This window comes from Mustelus asterias, chromosome 19 (genome assembly GCF_964213995.1).
Source record: "Mustelus asterias chromosome 19, sMusAst1.hap1.1, whole genome shotgun sequence".
Classification (NCBI taxonomy): Eukaryota; Metazoa; Chordata; class Chondrichthyes; order Carcharhiniformes; family Triakidae; genus Mustelus; species Mustelus asterias.
The window spans coordinates 30548310-30568061 of NC_135819.1; the positions used below are offsets into that span (position 1 = coordinate 30548310).

At 46.4% G+C, this 19752-nt stretch overlaps 1 long non-coding RNA gene across 1 annotated transcript; it reads right to left on the reverse strand.

Moving 5' to 3' along the window:
* Nucleotides 1-590: 590 nt before the first annotated feature.
* On the reverse strand, nt 591-19538 carry LOC144507549 (uncharacterized). Its single transcript, XR_013500115.1, has 3 exons — nt 19491-19538; nt 2167-2319; nt 591-709 (listed from the first exon to the last, which is right to left on the reverse strand). It is a non-coding gene; the product is annotated as an uncharacterized LOC144507549 (long non-coding RNA).
* Nucleotides 19539-19752: the final 214 nt, after the last annotated feature.

Sequence of the window (19752 nt, forward strand, 5' to 3'; positions counted from 1 at the left end):
CTGCTCCTTCGTCAGATGGAGTGGAAATGTGCTCTCAAACAGTGCACGGAGACACAAAATCAAGTTACAGAATACTGATTCTAATTTATTCTAATCAGTATTCTAATCAGATTCTAATCAGCATTCTAATCAGTATTCTGTAACTTGATTTTGTGTCTCTGTGCCCTGTTTGAGAGCACATTTCCACTCCATCTGACGAAGGAGCAGCGCTCCAAAAGCTAATGGTATTTGCTACCAAATAAACCTGTTGGACTTTAACCTGGTGTTGTTAAAACTCTTACTGTGTTTACCCCAGTCCAACACCGGCATCTCCACATCATAAACAATGTTTGCAGCAATCTTTCCTTCATTGTGGAGACTAAAACTGCAGCAGTTTTCCAGCTGGGAATCTCATCCAAACCAGGTAAGCAGGGAAATCATTGCCTGGCTGGAGGGCTGATGGAATAGGGAGGGAGCGGGGCAGGAATGAAGGGATTGGAACGGGCTGTCGAAGATCTTCACAATTCAGGATTTCACTGTAACCGGTGGAGCAGCAATGTTTAGAAATTGAAATGTTCTTTATTTTTAATTTATTTTATTAGTCACAAGTCGGCTTACACTCTCACTGCGATGAAGTTACTTCTCCAATATCACTTCCAGTGCCGGTCTGAATCCCCGCAGTGACTCCAGGAGTCTCTCTCCATTTGGACTGAACTGATTTCCCCACAGCCTGAAACAGATTAAAGATGAAACAGGAAAGAAACAGATTGAACAACAGTGTAAATAACAGGAGACCGGAGTTATTGGGACAAATCTTCTAGTCGCTGGATCGCCGGGGACCAGACACACAACTGAAGATGAGATCTGGAATGTGTGGAAGTCCGGCCGCACTGATCCACGTGGGATTGTCCCAGAGGCATCAACTTCTATTGGGGAATTCCCTGCTACAATTAGAGTCAGAGACTTGGGACAGCTCCACAGAATTTACTGGATAGCTATTCAGGTAATGTTAGACAGCACACAGCCTGGACTAAAACCTGAATAGCACAACAGAGTCCCCCAATCGCTTCCCACTGATCCCCATAATACCTCCCACAATCTGACCAGACCCACTCCCCCCAACTCATCCCAACCTCCCCTCCGGCCCGACCACCTCCCCTCCGGCCCGACCACCTCCCCTCCGGCCCGACCACCTCCCCTCCGGCCCGACCACCTCCCCTCCGGCCCGACCACCTCCCCTCCGGCCCGACCACCTCCCCTCCGGCCCGACCACCTCCCCTCCGGCCCGACCACCTTCCCTCCAGCCCTTCAACAAATCTGACTGAACCTCCCAACTTGATCTCACCCCGGCACAACCTCTCCTGACCTGACTAACCCCCTGACTTAACCTCATTGCCCCCGAACCAACCCCACCCCACCACCTTCTCCAACTCTATTAACAAACTCCAACCCCCACCACACAACTACATCTGCCTAGACCCCAACTACATTACCAACTCCCAGCCACCATTCAAACTTCCAACTAACCCTCCAACCCAACACAATACAACTCGACCAACCTCCCGACACCCAGAACTAATCCTCCAACCTCTCTCCAGCTCCCTGGCTAACCATTCAGCCGGCGACAAACGAATCCATTTGCTCCACCATTCAACTAACACTGATGGAGCTCCCCGGGGGCACTGTGCTGTAAGTAGAGTGCGTGCTCTCTCTTCCCCAACTCTGCTTTGATGGAGCTCCCCGGGGGCACTGTGCTGTAAATAGAGTGTGTGCTCTCTCTTCCCCAACTCTGCTCTGATGGAGCTCCCTGGGGGCACTGTGCTGTAAATAGGGCCTGTGCTCTCTCTTCCTAGACTCTACACTGATGGAGCTCCCCGGGGTCACTGTGCTGTAAATAGGGCCTGTGCTCTCTCTTCCTAGACTCTACACTGATGGAGCTCCCCGGGGTCACTGTGCTGTAAATAGGGTGTGTGCTCTCTCTTCCCAGACTCTGCTCTGATGGAGCTCCCCGGGGTCACTTTGCTGAAGATCCCAGGAGAAATATGCAGCAGTTTCAGGTTGGGAGAATCTTCACACACAGCGACAATCTGCTTATTATTTCCATTGCTTGGAAGATTCTGAGCAATTCTCCTTTAAAATCCCATTTACGTTTTAATTATTACACTGAAATTTAACACAAACACTCACCAGATCCTCCTCAGATTCCTGCAGGTCAGTATGAGGCGGCAGAGAGCGGGGACAGATTGCTCTGTGAAGGAGTTGAAATCCAGTTACAGAATCCTCAGTGACTGGTTTGTACTGAGAGCGGAGGCGAGATCCTCAGCACAAGAATCACTGAAACTGGGGATCAGAGGGAGAAAAATCACAGGAGCCAGAGTAAATCCCCAGTATTTTATAATACTGTTAATAACAATAATAATTTGCAGTATGAGACATTCCAAAAACACAACCTGCATTTCTGTAGAATGAGGAAATACTCTCAATGCTGAAAATGAAATATAAATAGAATATACCGGAAATGCTCAGCCGGTTGGGTAAATATTTGTGAAGACAGAAACAGGGGTAAAGTTTGAGCTTTCATTGGAACTGGGAACGGGCAGTGAATGGACAGGTTTGAAGTGACAGCGGTGGGTGGCTGGGGAAGAAACAAAGGAGGGACAAACTGGAATTACAGGAGTGATTAAATGACAAAAGTGATGATGGGACAAGACAAACGACAGGATTCCCATGTCCTGACTCGGAGTGGCTCGGGAGGGACATGGGATGGTCAGCGGTTTGGGAATGCAGTTTGTGGTGAGGTTGAAGATAATGGCTGTGATTTTACCAGAAGCTCTGAAGTCCCAGCATGGCGATTGTAAATGGGCGGTGTGTCCGTGTGGGCAGGATAGGCAGAGTTATGAAGGTGATATTGTCAGAGGACAGTTAACGGCTGGCAGGCGGGGGGAGCTGTCCACTCAGGCAGCTTAGGCAGGGGGCAGTCACAGTTCAGGCAATGCTGGCACCATCTCCAAGTAAGAAGCCTCACAACACCAGGTTAAGGTCCAACAGGTTTATTTGGTAGCAAAAGCCACTAGCTTTCGGAGTGCTGCTCCTTCGTCAGGTGAGTGGGAGTTCTGTTCACAAACAGGGCATATAAAGACACAAACTCAATTTACAAAATAATGGTTGGGATGCGAGTCTTTACAGGCAATCAAGTCTTAAAGGTACAGACAATGTGAGTGGAGAGAGGGTTAAACACAGGTTAAAGAGATGTGTATTGTCTCCAGACAGGACAGATTTTGCAAGCTCAGGCAAGTCGTGGGGATTACAGATAGTGTGACATGTACCCAAGATTCCGGTTGAGGCCGTCCTCATGTGTGCGGAACTTGGCTATCAGTCTCTGCTCAGCGACTCTGCGCTGTCGTGTGTCGTGAAGGCTGCCTTGGAGAACGCTTACCTGAAGATCAGAGGCCGAATGCCCGTGACCGGTGAAGTGTTCCCCAACAGGGAGAGAAACTTTTAAAAACTTTAAGAACTTCTATTTGGGGAACAATTCAGCGGTCACGGGCATTCGGCCTCTGATCTTCGGCTGGAGTTCAGACGAATTAGGGGGGATCTCAGAGACTTATAAAATTTTAACAGGACTTGACAGGGTAGATGCAGGGAGGATATTCCCGATGGTGGGGGAGTCCAGAACCAGGGGTCACAGTCTGAGGATTCAGGGTAGACCATTTAGGACAGAAGTGAGGAGACATTTCTTCACTCAAAGAGTGATGAGCCTGTGGAATTCATTACCACAGGAAGTAGTTGATGCCAAAAAACATTGAATGTATTTAAGAGGCGGCTGAATATCGCACTTGGGGCGAATGGGAAAAAGCAGGATTAGGCTATTGAGTTGGATGAACTCTACTGACTTTAATCCACCTCCCTCACACTGTCGCTCAGTAACCTCTCTCCCCCCAGCACCCTGTGTTACTGACTGTATCACTACTAATGTTAATCCAGCTCCTTCTCATTGTCACTCAGTAACCCCTCTCCCCCAGCACTGTGTTACTGACTGTATCACTACTAATGTTAATCCAGCTCCTTCTCATTGTCACTCAGTAACCCCTCTCCCCCAGCACTGTGTTACTGACTATCACTACTAATGTTAATCCAGCTCCTTCTCATTGTCACTCAGTTACCCCTCTCCCCCAGCACTGTGTTACTGACTGTATCACTACTAATGTTAATCCAACTCCTTCTCATTGTCACTCAGTAAACTCTCTCCCCCAGCATCCTGTGTTACTGACTGTATCACTACTAATGTTAATCCAGCTCCCTCACACTGTCACTCAAAAAACCCTCTTACCGCAGTGCCCTCTGTTACTGACTGTATCTTTACTGATATTAATCCAGCTCCCTCACACTGTCACTCAGTAACCCTCTCCCTCCAGCACCCTGTGTTACCAACTGTATCTTTACTGATGTTGTTCCAGCTCCCTCACACTGTCACTCAGCAACCCTCTCCCTCCAGCGCCCTGTGTTACTGACTGTATCTCTACCGATGTTAATCCAGCTCCCTCACACTGTCACTCAGTAACCCTCTCCCCCAGCACCCTGTGTTACTGACTGTACCTCTACTGATATTAATCCAGCTCCCTCACACTGTCACTCAGCAACCCTCTCCCTCCAGTGCCCTGTGTTACTGACTGTACCTCTACTGATATTAATCCAGCTCCCTCACACTGTCACTCAGTAACCCTCTCCCTCCAGTGCCCTGTGTTACTGACTGTACCTCTACTGATATTAATCCAGCTCCCTCACACTGTCACTCAGCAACCCTCTCCCTCCAGTGCCCTGTGTTACTGACTGTACCTCTACTGATATTAATCCAGCTCCCTCACACTGTCACTCAGTAACCCCGCACCCCCCAGCACCCTGTGTTACTGACTCTACTGATATTGTTCCACATCCCTCACACTGTCACTCAGTAATCCCTCTCCCATCAGTGTCCTGTGTTACTGACTGTATCTGCACTGATGTTAATCCAGCTCCCTCACACTGTCACTCAGTAACCCCTCTCCCTCAGCACCCTGTGTTACTGACTGTATTTGCTCTGATGTTAATCCAGCTCCCTCACACTGTCACTCAGTAATCCTTCACCCTCCAGCACCCTGTGTTACTGACTGTATCTCTACTGATGCTAATCCAACTCCCTCACAATGTCGCTGAGTAACCCCTCACCCCAGCACCCTGTGTTATAGTGTCTATACTGATATTAATCCAGCTCCCTCACACTGTCAGTCAGTAACCTCTCTCCCCCCAGCCCCCTGTGTTACTGACTGTATCTCTACTGATATTAATCCAGCTCCCTCACACTGTCAGTCAGTAACCCCTCTCCCCCAGCACCGTGTTACTGACTGTATCGCTACTGATGTTATTCCAGCTCGCTCACACTGTCACTCAGTAACCTCTCTCCCCCAGCACCGTGTTACTGACTGTCTCTCTACTGATGTTAGTCCAGCTGCTTCACACTGTCACTCAGTAACCCCTCTCCCTCTGCGATACTGGTGCATTCTGGGAGAAGTCGGCCCAGCAACATCTACTACGAAATGGGAAGCGGAGGGCTCATACAGCGAGGCAATATGGGTAGAGCTCAGGAATAGGAAGGGTGTAGTCACAATGTTGGGGGTTTACTATAGGCCTCCCAACAACCAACAGGAGATAGAGGAACAGATATGTAGGCAGATTTGGCAAGTTGTAAAAGTAACAGGGTTGTTGTGATGGGAGATTTTAACTTCCCCTATATTGACTGGGACTCACTTAGTGCTGGGGGTGTGAATGGGGCAGAGTTTGTAAGTTGCGTCCAGGTGGGCTTCTTGAAGCAGTGTGTAGATAGTCCAACTAGGGAAGGGGCCATACTGGACCTGGTATTGGGGAATGAGCCCGGCCAGGTGGTCAATGTTTCAGTAGGGGAGCAGTTCGGGAACAGTGACCACAATTCAGTAAGCTTTAAGGTACTGATGGATAAAGTTAAGTGCAGTCCTCAAGTTAAGGTGCTAAATTGGGGGAAGGCTAATTACAACAATATTAGGCAGGAACTGAAGAATGTAGATTGGGGGAAAATGTTTGAGGGCAAATCAAAATCTGGCATGTGGGAGGTTTTCAAGTGTAAGTTGATAGGGATTCAGCACCGGCACATTCCTGTAAGGATGAAGGATAAGTATGGCAAGTTTTTGGGACCTTGGATAACGAGAGATATTGTGAGCCTAGTCAAAGAGAAAAAGGAAGCATTTGTCAAAGCTGGGAGGCTGGGAACACACGAAGCAAGTGTGGAATACAAGGAAAGTAGAAAGAAACTTAAGCAAGGAGTAAGGAGGGTTAAAAGGGGTCACGAAAAGTCATTGGCCAGCAGGATTAAGGAAAATCCCAAGGCTTTTTATACATATATAAAGAGCAAGAGGGTAGCCAGGGAGAGGGTTGGCCCACTCAAGGACAGGGGAGGGAATCTATGCATGGAGACAGAGGAAATAGGTGAGGTATTAAATGAGTACTTTGCATCAGTATTCACCAAAGAGAAGGACTTGGTGGATGATGAGTCTAGGAAAGGGTGTGTAGATAGTTTGAGTCATGTTGAGATCAAAAAAGGAGGTATTGGGGTTCTTGAGAAACATTAAGGTAGACAAGTCCCCAGGGCCTAATGGGATATACCCCAGAATACTGAGAGAGGCAAGGGAGGAAATTGCTGGGACTTTGAGAGAAATCTTTGTATCCTGACGCAAAGTACTCATTTAATACCCCGCCTATTGATAGCAGAGGGATCTGGGTGTACAGGTACACAGGTCACTGAAAGTGGCAATGCAGGTGGAGAAGGTAGTCAAGAAGGCATACTGCATGCTTGCCTTCATCGGCCAGGGCATTGAGTTGAAAAATTGGCAAGTCATGTTGCAGCTTTATAAAACCTTAGCTAGGCCGCACTTGGAATATAGTGTTCAATTCTAGTCACTACACTACCAGAAGGATGTGTGGAATACAAGGGAAGTAGAAAGAAACTTAAGCAAGGAGTAAGGAGGGTACAGAAAAGATTTACCAGGATGTTGTCTGGTATGGAGGGCATTAGCTATGAGGAGAGGTTGGAGAAACTTGGTTTGTTCTCACTGGAACGATGGGGGTTGATGGGCGACCTGATAGAAGTCTACAAGATTATGAGCGGCATGGACAGAATGGATAGTCAGAAGCTTTTTCCAAGGATGGAAGAGTCAATTACTGGGTGCATAAGTTTAAGGCACGAGGGGCAAGGTTTAAAGGAGATGTATGAGGCAAGTTCTTTACACAAAGTGGTGGGTGCCTGGAACTCACTGCCGGTGAAAATAGTGGAAGCAGATACAATCGTGACTTTTAAGGGGCATCTGGACAAATACATGAATAGGATGGGAATAGAGAGATGGTCTCCGGAAGGATGGAAGGTTTTTATTCAGTCAGGCAGCATGGTCGGTGAATGTTTGGAGGGCCGAAGGGCCTGTTCCTGTACTGTAATTTTCTTTGTTCTTTGATGTTACTTCAGCTCCCTCACACTGTCACTCAGTAATCCCCCTCCCCCAGCACCCTGTGTTAATGACTGTATCTCTACTGATGTTATTCCAGCTCCCTCACAATGTTGCTGAGTAACCCTTCACCCCAGCACCATGTTACAGTGTCTCTACTAATGTTAATCCAGCTCCCCCAGACTGTCACTCAGTAACCCCTCTCCCTCCAGCATCCTGTGTTACTGACTGTATCACTACCGATGTTAATCCAGCTGCTTCACACTGTCACTCAGTAACCCCTTTTCCACTGGTGCCCTGTGTTACTGACTGTATCTCGACTGATGTTAATCCAGCTCCCTCACATTGTCACTCAGTAACCACTCTCCCCCAGCACCCTGTGTTACTGACTGTATCTCTACTGATGTTAATCCAGCTCCCTCACACTGTCACTCAGTAACCACTCTCCCTCAGCACCCTGTTACTGACTGTATCTCTACCGATATTAATCCAGCTCCCTCACGCTGTCACTCAGTAACCCCTTTTCCACTGGTGCCCCGTGTTACTGACTGTATCTCTACTGATGTTAATCCAGCTCCCTCACACTGTCACTCAGTAACCACTCTCCCCCAGCACCCTGTGTTACTGACTGTATCTCCACTGATGTTAATCCAGCTCCCTCACACTGTCGCTCAGTAACCCCTCTACCACTAGTGCCCTGTGTCACTCACTGTATCTCTACCCATGCTAATCCAGCTCCCTCACATTGTCACTCAGTAACCCCTCTCCCACCGGTGCCCTGTGTTACTGACTGTATCTCTGCTGATGTTAATCCAACTCCCACACACTGTCACTCAGTGAAGAAGGGAAAGGGTTAATGTTTTTTGTACTCAATGTATTTTGTACCTCAAGGGTTAGTGGATTTTGTACTTAGAATGTATCACAAGCACGACCCTTCATTATGGCTAATCCCCTTGTTTAGACTGCTTCTGGCATGAATATAAGTTATTTATTCATGGTTTCATTCTTTAACTTCGTCCTTATAAAGACAGACAGCTAAATATAAATGTAATGTTTGTAAAGTCTTACCTTTTCTACGAGCTTGTGTGTGGTTTGAGGAAGGAAGACAATTACAAGATGTGGGGCATGGTAACGGCCGTTTAAAGGAGGACTCCCGCTGGGCCAACTACAATTGTGCCGGTAACTTCAAAGGAAGGGCCGTGGAAGAGCAGGAAACCTAAGACTGTATCGTGACTACAGCTGTCAGAGAACTGCTGCTTCGTGATCAAGGACTGTTGTATGGACTTTGATTCATGACCAGACCAGTGTTTGTGTCATGACTGGTGCTGGGAGCCATAATGTATATATATCCCCACTTTTCTGTGTTCAGAGAGAACTTTGGCTTCCGCTTTCAAGGGGTCAAGTTCTCCCGCAAGCTTGTGAGAATAAAGCCTACTCTATTTTGACTCATACCAGTCTCAAGAGGTATTTTTCCTGACTACACTCAGTAACCCCTCTCCCTCAACATTCTGTTACTTACTGTATCTCTGATATTAATCCAGCTCCCTCACACTGTCACTCAGTAACCCCTCACACCCCAGCGCATTGTGTTACTGACTGTATCTCGACTGATGTTAGTCCAGCTCCCACAGACTGTCACTCAGTAACCCCTCTCCCACTAGTGCCCTGTGTCACTCACTGTGTCTCTACCCATGTTAATCCAGCTCCCTCACACTCAGTCAGTAACCCCTCTCCCCCCAGCACCCTGTGTTACTGCCTGTATCTCTACTGATGTTAATCCAGCTCCCTCACACTGTCACTCAGTAACCCCTCTCCCCCAGCACCCTGTGTTACTCACTGTATCTCTACTGATGTTAATCCAGCTCCCTCACAAGGTCGCACAGTAACCCTTCACCCCTGCACCATGTTACTGTGTCTCCACTGATGTTAATCCAGCCCCCTCACACTGTCATTCAGCTACTCCTCACCCGCAGCACCCTGTTACTGACTGTATCTCTACTGATGTTAATCCAGCTCCTTCACACCGTCACTCAGTAGCCTTCCCGCCCCCACCCCCAGCGCCCTGTGCAACTGACTGTGTCTCTACTGATGTTAATCCAGCTCCCTCACACTGTCACTCAGTAACCCCTCTTCCCCCAGCACCCTGTTACTCACTGTATCTCTACTGATGTTATTCCAGCTCCCTCACACTGTCGCTCAGTAACCCCTCTACCACTAGTGCCCTGTGTTACTGACTGTGTCTCTACTGATGTTAATCCAGCTCCCTCACACTGTCACTCAGTAACCCCTCTTCCCCCAGCACCCTGTGTTACTCACTGTATCTCTACTGATGTTATTCCAGCTCCCTCACACTGTCACTCAGTAACCCCTCTCCCCCAGCACCCTGTGTTACTGACTGTGTCTCTACTGATGTTAATCCAGCTCCCTCACACTGTCACTCAGTAACCCATCACCCTCCAGCACCCTGTGTTACTCACTGTATCTCTACTGATGTTAATCCAGCTCCCTCACAAGGTCGCACAGTAACCCTTCACCCCTGCACCATGTTACTGTGTCTCCACTGATGTTAATCCAGCTCCCTCACACTGTCACTCAGTAATCCCTATCCCCCCCCAGCACCCTCTGTTACTGATTGTACCTCTACTGATGTTATTCCAGCTCCCTCACATTGTTGCTGAGTAACCCTTCTCCCACCAGTGCCCTGTGTCACTGACTGTATCTCTACTGATGTTAATCCAGCTACTTCACACTGTCAGTCAGTAACCCTGCCACAGCAACCTCTGCAAGGCCTGCCGGATCATCGACATGGATGCCATCATCTTACGTGAGAACACCATCCACCAGGTACACGGTACATACTCTTGCGACTCGGCCAACGTTGTCTACCTGATACGCTGCAGGAAAGGATGTCCCGAGGCATGGTACATTGGGGAGACCATGCAGAAGTTACGTCAACAGATGAATGGACACCACTCGACAATCACCAGGCAGGAGTGTTCCCTTCCTGTCAAGGAACACTTCAGCAGTCAAGGGCATTCAGCCTCTGATCTTCGGGTAAGCGTACTCCAAGGCGGTCTTCACGACACACGACAGCGCAGAATTGCCGAGCAGAAACTGATAGCCAAGTTCCGCACACATGAGGACGGCCTCAACCGGGATCTTGGGTTCATGTCACACTATCTGTAACCCCCATGACTTGCCTGGGCTTGCAAAATCTCACTAACTGTCCTGTCTGGAGACAATACACATCTCTTTAACCTGTGCTTAACCTTCTCTCCACTCGCATTGTCTGTATCTGTAAAGACTTGATTACCTGTTAAGACTCGCATTCCAACCATTATCTTGTAATTGAGTTTGTGTTTATATATGCCCTGTTTGTGAACCCAACTCCCACTCACCTGATGAAGGAGCAGTGCTCTGAAAGTTCGTGCTACCAAATAAACCTGTTGCGCCAGGCTTCGCAAGCAGCATCGCTGTCAGGGGCTTCTCGGCCTTTTGGCTAAGATCAAGTGTGGTCTGCTGATGCTGCACTTGGTTGTGGCCATTGGGTTGCATTCAAGCTTCATTTTCAAATGAAGCAATTTTTAAAAGCGGTATCTCGGCCTTTTGGCTAAGATGCAAATGAGATCAAGCTTTGGGGGGGCGGAGATGTCTGCCTACTCCAATCACCTTGGCTCATGTAGATCAGGCCCAAGGCAGGGTAAAGGGTCGCATACCCTGTCTTGTCAGCTTGGATCGGAAATGTCTCAACTTGTTGAGACTCTGAATTGGACTTGATTTGATTGAATTGGAAAAGTATAATAAACCTGTTGGACTTTAACCTGGTGTTGTGAGACTTCTTACTGTGCCCACCCCAGTCCAACATGCCAGCATCTCCACATCAGAGTTAATGCAAGCCTACTTGTGACACCAATGAATAAACTAAACTTAAAAAAAACTCTTACCCGTGCTTGTACTCGGTTAATGAAGGCATTTCATATGACTTTTCTACTTTCCCTGCCATTTTCTGGAGTATGTGGATATACATTCCAAGGTATATCTGGTCTTCAGAACTTTCCAGAATCCCACCATTCATAGTGTAATCCTCTGTCTTATTTGCCCTTCCCAAGTGCATGACCTCATATTCTTCGGTGTTCAATTCTATTTTTCACTCTTCTGCCCACCTGACCAGTCCATTGATATCCTCATGCAGTCTACAGCTATCCTCCTCACTATTTACCACCCTAAAAAGATTCTGTGGCATCCGCAGCTTCTTGATCATACATTTAAGTCAAAATCATTACGTTACAACACAAATCGCAAAAGCCCCAGGACTACGGAACCCTGCTGAAAACAGTCTTCCTGTCATAGAGACATCCCTCTACAATCTTCCTCTACTTCCTGCCTTTTAGCCAACTTTGGATCCAATGTGCCAGTTTACCTTGGGTCCCATGGGCCCTTAAGTTTCTTGCCTGTCTGCCATTTGTTTTACGAGAGATTGGACAGTTTAGGCCTATATTCCCTGGCGTTTAGAAGAATGAGAGGAGATCAGATTGAACATAATATAATGGAAAGAAGAATTGTCAAAGAACATAAGAACATAAGAAATAGGAGCAGGAGTAGGCTATCTAGCCCCTCGAGCCTTCCCTGCTATTCAATAAGATCATGGCTGATCTTTTTGTGGACTCAGCTCCACTTACCCGCCCACTCACCATAACCCTTAATTCCTTTACTGTTCAAAAATTTATCTATCCTTGCCTTAAAAACATTCACTGAGGTAGCATCAACTGCTTCACTGGACAGGGATATGGAGAAATTACTTCTTTCAAAGGGTTGTGAGCCTGTGGAATGCATTATCCCAAAGTGCGGTGGATGCTAGAACTTTGAATAAATGTAAGGAAGAGGTGGAAAAATTATTAATAAGTAAGGGTTTAATGGGCTATAGTTAAAGGGTAGAAGGGTGGAGTTGAGGCTGCGATGGGATCAGCCATGGTCATATTAAATGGCGGAGCAGACTCAATGGGCTAAATTGCCAACTCTTGCTCCTTGCTCTTGTAGTTACTATGGTGAGAGATTTAATCAAAAGCTTTGCTAAAGTCCATATATACCGCATCACATACACTACTCTCAACAACATTTCTGGTTACCTCCTCAAAAATTCCAATCCCCATGCTAAACTCAATTCCTTTGCAGTATCTGTTTTTAGGGTCACAGTGGATCAGTTTTCTCTGACTTATCGTTGCCTGTTTAAAGGTGAAGAAGGAGCTTTTAAAGAATGAGACAATAACTGTCCCCCTACTCAACATGAAACTAAACTCACTATTGAGTCCTCCTCAGTAACAATTTGAAACGCAAAGTTTGTAATGGGGATTGAAGCCGGGACTTTCCCCAAGTTGCTGTGATGAGTGCCCTGGGGAAATGAATGTGAATCCCCCAGCCCCGGACACAGGGGAACTGACCATCCATCTCCAGCTCTGATTCCCAGACTGAAAATGCTGCCAATAATCAGCAATGATGTGGAGATGCTGGCGTTGGACTGGGGTGAACACAGTAAGAAGTCTCACAACACCAGGTTAAAGTCCAACAGGTTTATTTGGTAGCAAATACCATAAGCTTTCGGAGCGCTGCTCCTTCATCAGATGGAGTGGAAATGTGCTCTCAAACAGTGCACAGAGACACAAAATCAAGTTACAGAATACTGATTAGAATGCGAATCCCTGAAGCCAGCCAGGTCTTAAAGGTACAGACAATGTGGGTGGAGGGAGCATTCAACACAGGTTAAAGAGATGTGTATTGTCTCCAGACAGAACAGCTAGTGAGATTCTGCAAGCCCAGGAGACCAGCTGTGGGGGTTACTGATAATGTGACATAAATCCAACATCCCGGTTTAGGCCGTCCTCATGTGTGCGGAACTTGGCTATCAGTTTCTGCTCAGCGACTCTGCACTGTCGTGTGTCGTGAAGGCTGCCTTGGAGAACGCTTACCTGAAGATCCAAGGCTGAATGCCCGTGACTGCTGAGGTGCTCCCCCACAGGAAGAGAATAGTCTTGCCTGGTGATTGTCGAGCGGTGTTCATTCATCCGTTGTCGTAGTGTAGACAATACACATCTCTTTAACCTGTGTTTAATGCTCCCTCCACCCATATTGTCTGTACCTTTAAGACCTGGCTGGCTTTAAGGATACACATTCTAATCAGTATTCTGTAACTTGATTTTGTGTCTCTGTGCCCTGTTTGAGAGCACATTTCCACTCCATCTGACGAAGGAGCAGTGCTCCGAAAGCTAATGCTATTTGCTACCAAATAAACCTGTTGGACTTTAACCTGGTGTTGAGACTTCTTACAATAATCAGCAAGTCAGCCTGAGGCTGTGGCCCCGCCCACCATCTGAAACGTCACAATGCTCGGCTGATTGACAGCAGCTCCGGACCAATAGGAACGGAGGGGGCGGGACTGGAGGACCGATCAGGAGCGGCTGGTCCTCCAACCATTCGGAGTGAATGGGGATGAGGGGGGCGAGGACTGGAGCATGCGCAGTGTGCGATGGGAGGACAGATATCTAATGCTCAATCAGTAAGTGAGTGGGATGACAGCTCGGAGGAGCGATGAATCCGGTGGGTGGGCCGAGAGGATTCATAAGCATGTTGTGTAAACAGAAAATCCCGAAAAATAATTTATCGGACCCCATTTGCATTGAGACCGACCGCTTCTTTTTCCCAGTTAAAGAACCTTGTTAACGGCGGCCATGTTTGCAGCTGGTAATGTGGGTACAGCGCCTGCGCTGCCCCATCTTTATGAGGGACAATGTGTGATGCGGCGCACGCGTGGTCGCCATGTGTATTCGGGGCAATCGTATGATCCTACAATACAGAAGGAGGCCATTCGGCCGATCATGTGTGCACCAACTCAGGATCTGAGCCAGGCCCTATCACCATAACATCACTTATTTATCCCACTAAACTATACATCAAATTTGGCATGTCAGCTACGCCTCTCACCAACTTTTACAGAAGCACCATAGAAAGCATTCTTTCTGGTTGTATCACAGCTTGGTCTGGGCTCCTGCTCTGCCCAAGACCGCAAAGAACTACAAAAGGTTGTGAATGTAGCCCAATCCATCACGCAATCCAGCCTCCCATCCATTGACTCTGTCTACACTTCCCGCTGCCTCGGCAAAGCAGCCAGCATAATTAAGAACCCCACTCACCCCGGACATTCTCTCTTCCACCTTCCTTCGGGAAACAGATACAAAAGTCTGAGGACACGTACCAACCGACTCAAGAACAGTTCTTCCCTGCTGCTGTCAGATTTTTGAATGGAATTACCTTGCATTAAGTTGATCTTTCTTTACACCCTAGCTATGACTGTAACATTACATTCTGTACTCTCTCATTTCATTCTCTATGAATGGTATGTTTTATCTGTATAGCGTGCAAGAAACAATACTTTTCACTGTATGTTAATACATGTGACAATAATAAATCAAATAAAAACATCTTGAGACACTAAGGGGCAAATAAGCATGGCCAATCCATGTGATGTACAACCACAGTGTCACAACTGACCCCAAGATGAGCTTTGAACCACATATCCACATCACCTCCAAGGCACCTATTTTCACATCAGTAACATCACACAATTCCACCCCAGTCTCAGCTCAAACTCTCTAAAACTCTCATCCATTCCTTTGTTACCTCTAGACTTAACTATCCTAACACACTCCTGACCAGCCTCCCACATTTAATCACACAGTAATCATCAAGCCATTCAAAAATCAGCTGCCCATGTACTCACTCTCACCAAGTATTGTTCACCCAGCACCCCTGTGCTCACTGACCTACAAAAACCCTGGTCAAGAAGCAATTCAATTTTAAAGTTCTCATCCTTGTTTTCCTCCCTGGTTGTGACCGTCCCTATCTCTATAATCTCGTCCAGACACACACCCTCTGAGATCTCTACACTCATCTAATTCCGGTCTCTTGAACATTCCTGATTTTAATTACTTCAAAATTGGTTCTTCCATTTACCTGGGGCACAAGCTCTGGAATTTCCTTCTTAAATCTGTCCACCTCACTTTCCTCATTTAAAATTCTCCTTAAAATCTCCCTCTTTGAACAAGCTTTTGGTCACCGACCCCAATATGTTCTTATGTAGCTCAGTGTCAAATGTTACTTTCTCACATTTTTGTGAAATGACTTGGAAAGTTTTATTACGTTAAAGGCACAATAAAATACAAATTGTTGTCAGGGAATTGTACACGTATATCAATAAGACATTGTAACTCAAAGTGTGAAGCAATCCAAAGATGTGCAGGTTGAGGACTCTGGGTCTGTACGCGTTGGAGTTTAGAAGGATGAGGGGGGATCTTATTGAAACTTACAGGATACTGCGAGGCCTGGATAGAGTGGACGTGGGGAGGATGTTTCCATTAGTAGGAAAAACTAGAACCAGAGGACACAACCTCAGGCTAAAGGGATCTTTTAAAACAGAGATGAGGAGGAATTTCTTCAGCCAGCGAGTGGTGAATCTGTGGGACTCTTTGCCACAGCAGGCTGTGGAGGCCAGGTCATTGAGTGTCTTTAAGACAGAGATAGGTTCTTGATTAATAAGGAGATCAGGGATTATGGGGAAAAGGCAGGAGAATGGAGATGAGAAAAATATCAGCCATGATTGAATGGCGGAGCACACTCGATGGGCTGAATGGCCTAATTCTGCTCCTATGTCTTATGGTCTTCCAAAGGGCATCACCTCACACTTTTCAGGGTTAAATTCCATCTGCCACTTATCTGCCCATTTGTCCATCTCGTCCATATCTTCCTGTAACCCATGTTATACATCTTTAATTTAAACACCTTCCAAGCATTCCAATTTAAAGAAACAAACAAGGAAATAATTCAATTATTTATTTATTCAACACTTCTAGTACCAACTCAAACATAAACAGTTGCAACTCATTAATTCTTTACTGAACTTTAACGCTTAAACTGCATATTAACTTTAACTGAACATCAATTTAAACTATTTAACTGAAAATAGTTACTACTGAGTTTGGAAAACCTTGGCCAAGAAATATCCTCGATGTAGAATCTATCTTCTCCTCTCTGAAGCATCCTTCAGGGTACAAGGTCTTGTTGCGATGGTTGGTCTCTTCGAGTTATTTGCCAAACGAAGAACTCATGTCTTTTGTCCACAATTCTCCACTTGCTTCCAAAAGATTCTCTGACATCCAGCCAATTGTGTTACCAGAAATCAATCACATGGCTCGAACATCCAGTGAAATTACTTTTGAACGACGCCATGATGCTTAGCTCATTTGATATGTCCCATACATAGCAGCCATAAATCGGAGACGCAATGTCTGGGTCAATGTAAACAACTTCCTTGATCTGACCAATACAGGAAACTTCAGATCATAACCCCCAGACCTGAGCCTCTTTACGACCTGCATCTGGTTTTAATCTATAAATTGACCAAAATTCCCAGCATGCTCAGCTCTCAGCTAGAACAGCCATTTTAAAGCCACTATTGCCATTATTGGTGTTAAATTATTGTTGTAGCCATTCTTTCTCCATCCATACCCAAGATACTCAACCTCACTGTTAACCACCTGGCCAATCTTTGTGTCATCGGCAAACTTACTGATCCTACCTCCACATGGTCATCTATGTCATTTATATAAATGATGAACAATAGACGGCCCAGCATGGATCCCTGTGGTACACCATTGGTCACTGGCCTCCAATGATTAAAGCAGCCGTCTGTCACCACCCTCTGTCTCCTACCGCTATGCCAATTATGAATCCACTTTATCAGATCACCCATGTGCATTAGCCTTCTTCACAAGACTCCCATGTGGGACTTTAGAATAGAATCCCTACAGTACAGAAGGAGGCCATTCGGCCCATTGAGTCTGTACCAACCACAATCCCACCCAGAGCTTATTCCCGGAACCCCAAGCATTTATCCTGCTAATCCCCAACACTAGGGTCAATTTAGCATTGCCAATCAACCTGTCTAGGACTTTGCTGAAATCCATGTAAATTACATCAACCGTGATACCCTCATCCACACACTTCGTTACATGCTCAGAAAATTCAATCAAATTTGTTAGGCATGACCCCCCTCTAACAAAACCATGCTAACTATCTCTGATCAAACCTTGCCTCTCCAAATGGAGATGGATTCTCCCCTTCAGAATCATCTTGAGTAGTTTCCCAACCACAGACGTGAGACTCACTGGTCTGTAGTTCCGTGGCTTGTCTCTACAACCTTTCTTAAATAGTGGGACCGCATTAGCTGTTCTCCAGTCCTCTGGCACCTCGCCAGTGGCCAGGAAGGAATTAAAAATTTGGGTCAGAGCCCTGTAATTTTCTCCCTTGCCTCTCACTACAGCCTGGGACACAGTTCATCCTGACCTGGAGATTTCTCCACTTTTAAGCTCGCCAATGCCTCCAGTAGCTTCTCACTCCCTATGATAATTTTCTCTAGAGCCTCATAATTTCTCTCCCCGAGTTCCATAACTACCTCCTCATTCTCATGGGTGAAGACAGATGTGAAATATTAGTTTAACACGCTACCAATGTCCTCTGCCTCTACCCACAGATTTCCCCCTTGGTCCCTAATAGGCCCTACTCTTTCCCTGGTTATCCTTTTCCCATTGATATACTTATAACTTAGGAGTTTCGTTACTTTTATCAACCAGAGCTTTCTCATATAACCTCTCATATAACCTAATTGATTCCTTAAGCTCCATCCTGCACTTTCTGTACTCCCCTTATACCTGTTAAAAGCCTCTCTTTTCCTTCTCATTTTATCCTGAATGTCTCTGGCCATCAGCACAAGGAAAAAGTGACCATGAAAGCTGCTGGATTGCAAAACCCAACTGGTTCACTAATGTTCTTCAGGGAAGGCAAGCTACTACCTTGTCAGGACCGACACCACATGCTGATCTCTGTCACAGGAGAGAGAGAGAGGGTGAGAGAAACAAATAGAGAGAGGTACATAGATAGTGAGAGATGGGTACTACAGAGGTGAAAAGAGAAAGATTTCATATATCTACAAATCAATTAAATCTTTGGAACAAGCTCCCAAAACCCCAATATTCACCAGCTAAAATATCAGGGTGTCAGTTATATGTTATCACCGGTGCCTCCAGGTATCCTCCAAGTCACAACACATCTTTCTTACATCCGGTGCTGGATGAACAGAAATTTCCTTCACTTAAATATCACAAAGACTAAAGCCAGGAGTGATGAGTGAACAAGAATTGGTGTGAGTAAGCACATGGGCTTTGGATGGCCTCAAGCTTACTGGGAGGGTGAATGGGGGAGGCTGGCTGAGAATGCTTTACGATACTCAACTCATCTTATCTTGGTTTTAATTGTGACACCAAAAGTTGCAAACCATCGATTTGCGTAATTCTGGACCACAAGCTCTCCAGAATTTCCTCCTTAAGTCTCTCCACCTCACCTTCCTCCTTGAAGACTTTCCTTAAAACCTCCCATTTTGACCAAGCTTTTGGTCACCTGTCCGAATATCTCCTTATGTGACTCAGTGTCAAATGTTACTTTGTATTCATGAGATGACTTGGAAATATTTATTATGTTAAAGGCACAATATAAGTACAAATTATAGTCACTCACTTGGACATAGATTGCTGTTCTGCCTCATCAACAAGATATTGTCACTCTGTCAATGTGAAACACTTTGATGGATAAGTTGTTCCCATTGAAAATTCTGTCATTGAAAAGATTCAAGAACATTGCCACCAATAAATATGGAGACTGGTCATGCGCCCTACTCCACATCGCCCGGCACAGGCGCAGGCGCACTGCCTCACACTGCCCACAGTAAACATGGCGGCCCTGATCCTAGGTCTAACAGGGAAAATCAGCAGTGCTGCTCGGTGCAAATGGGTGAGCGTGAAAATTGTTTTTGGGAGTGTGCAATTTACCCCAAATGTTTACGAAACCTCTCCGCCCACCCACCAGTAGCAACGTTTCCTCTTTCCGGCATTTTAATTCACTTACCGAATTCTCATTTAAACAGTATCACGCCTTCGCAATTACTCCCACTGCGCATGTTCCATTCCCAGCCCGGCCCCACCCCTCCTTCACTCCGATTGGTTGGAGGACCAGCCATTCCGGTTTGGTCCTCCAGCCCTGCTCCGCTCTTCCTATTGGTCCGGAGCTGCCATCAATCAACCGGGCATTGTGAGGTGTCAGTGTGGCTTGGTGCAGACAGAGTGAGAGGGACAATGAGGGAGAGTTTACCAGAGTCACATTCACATTG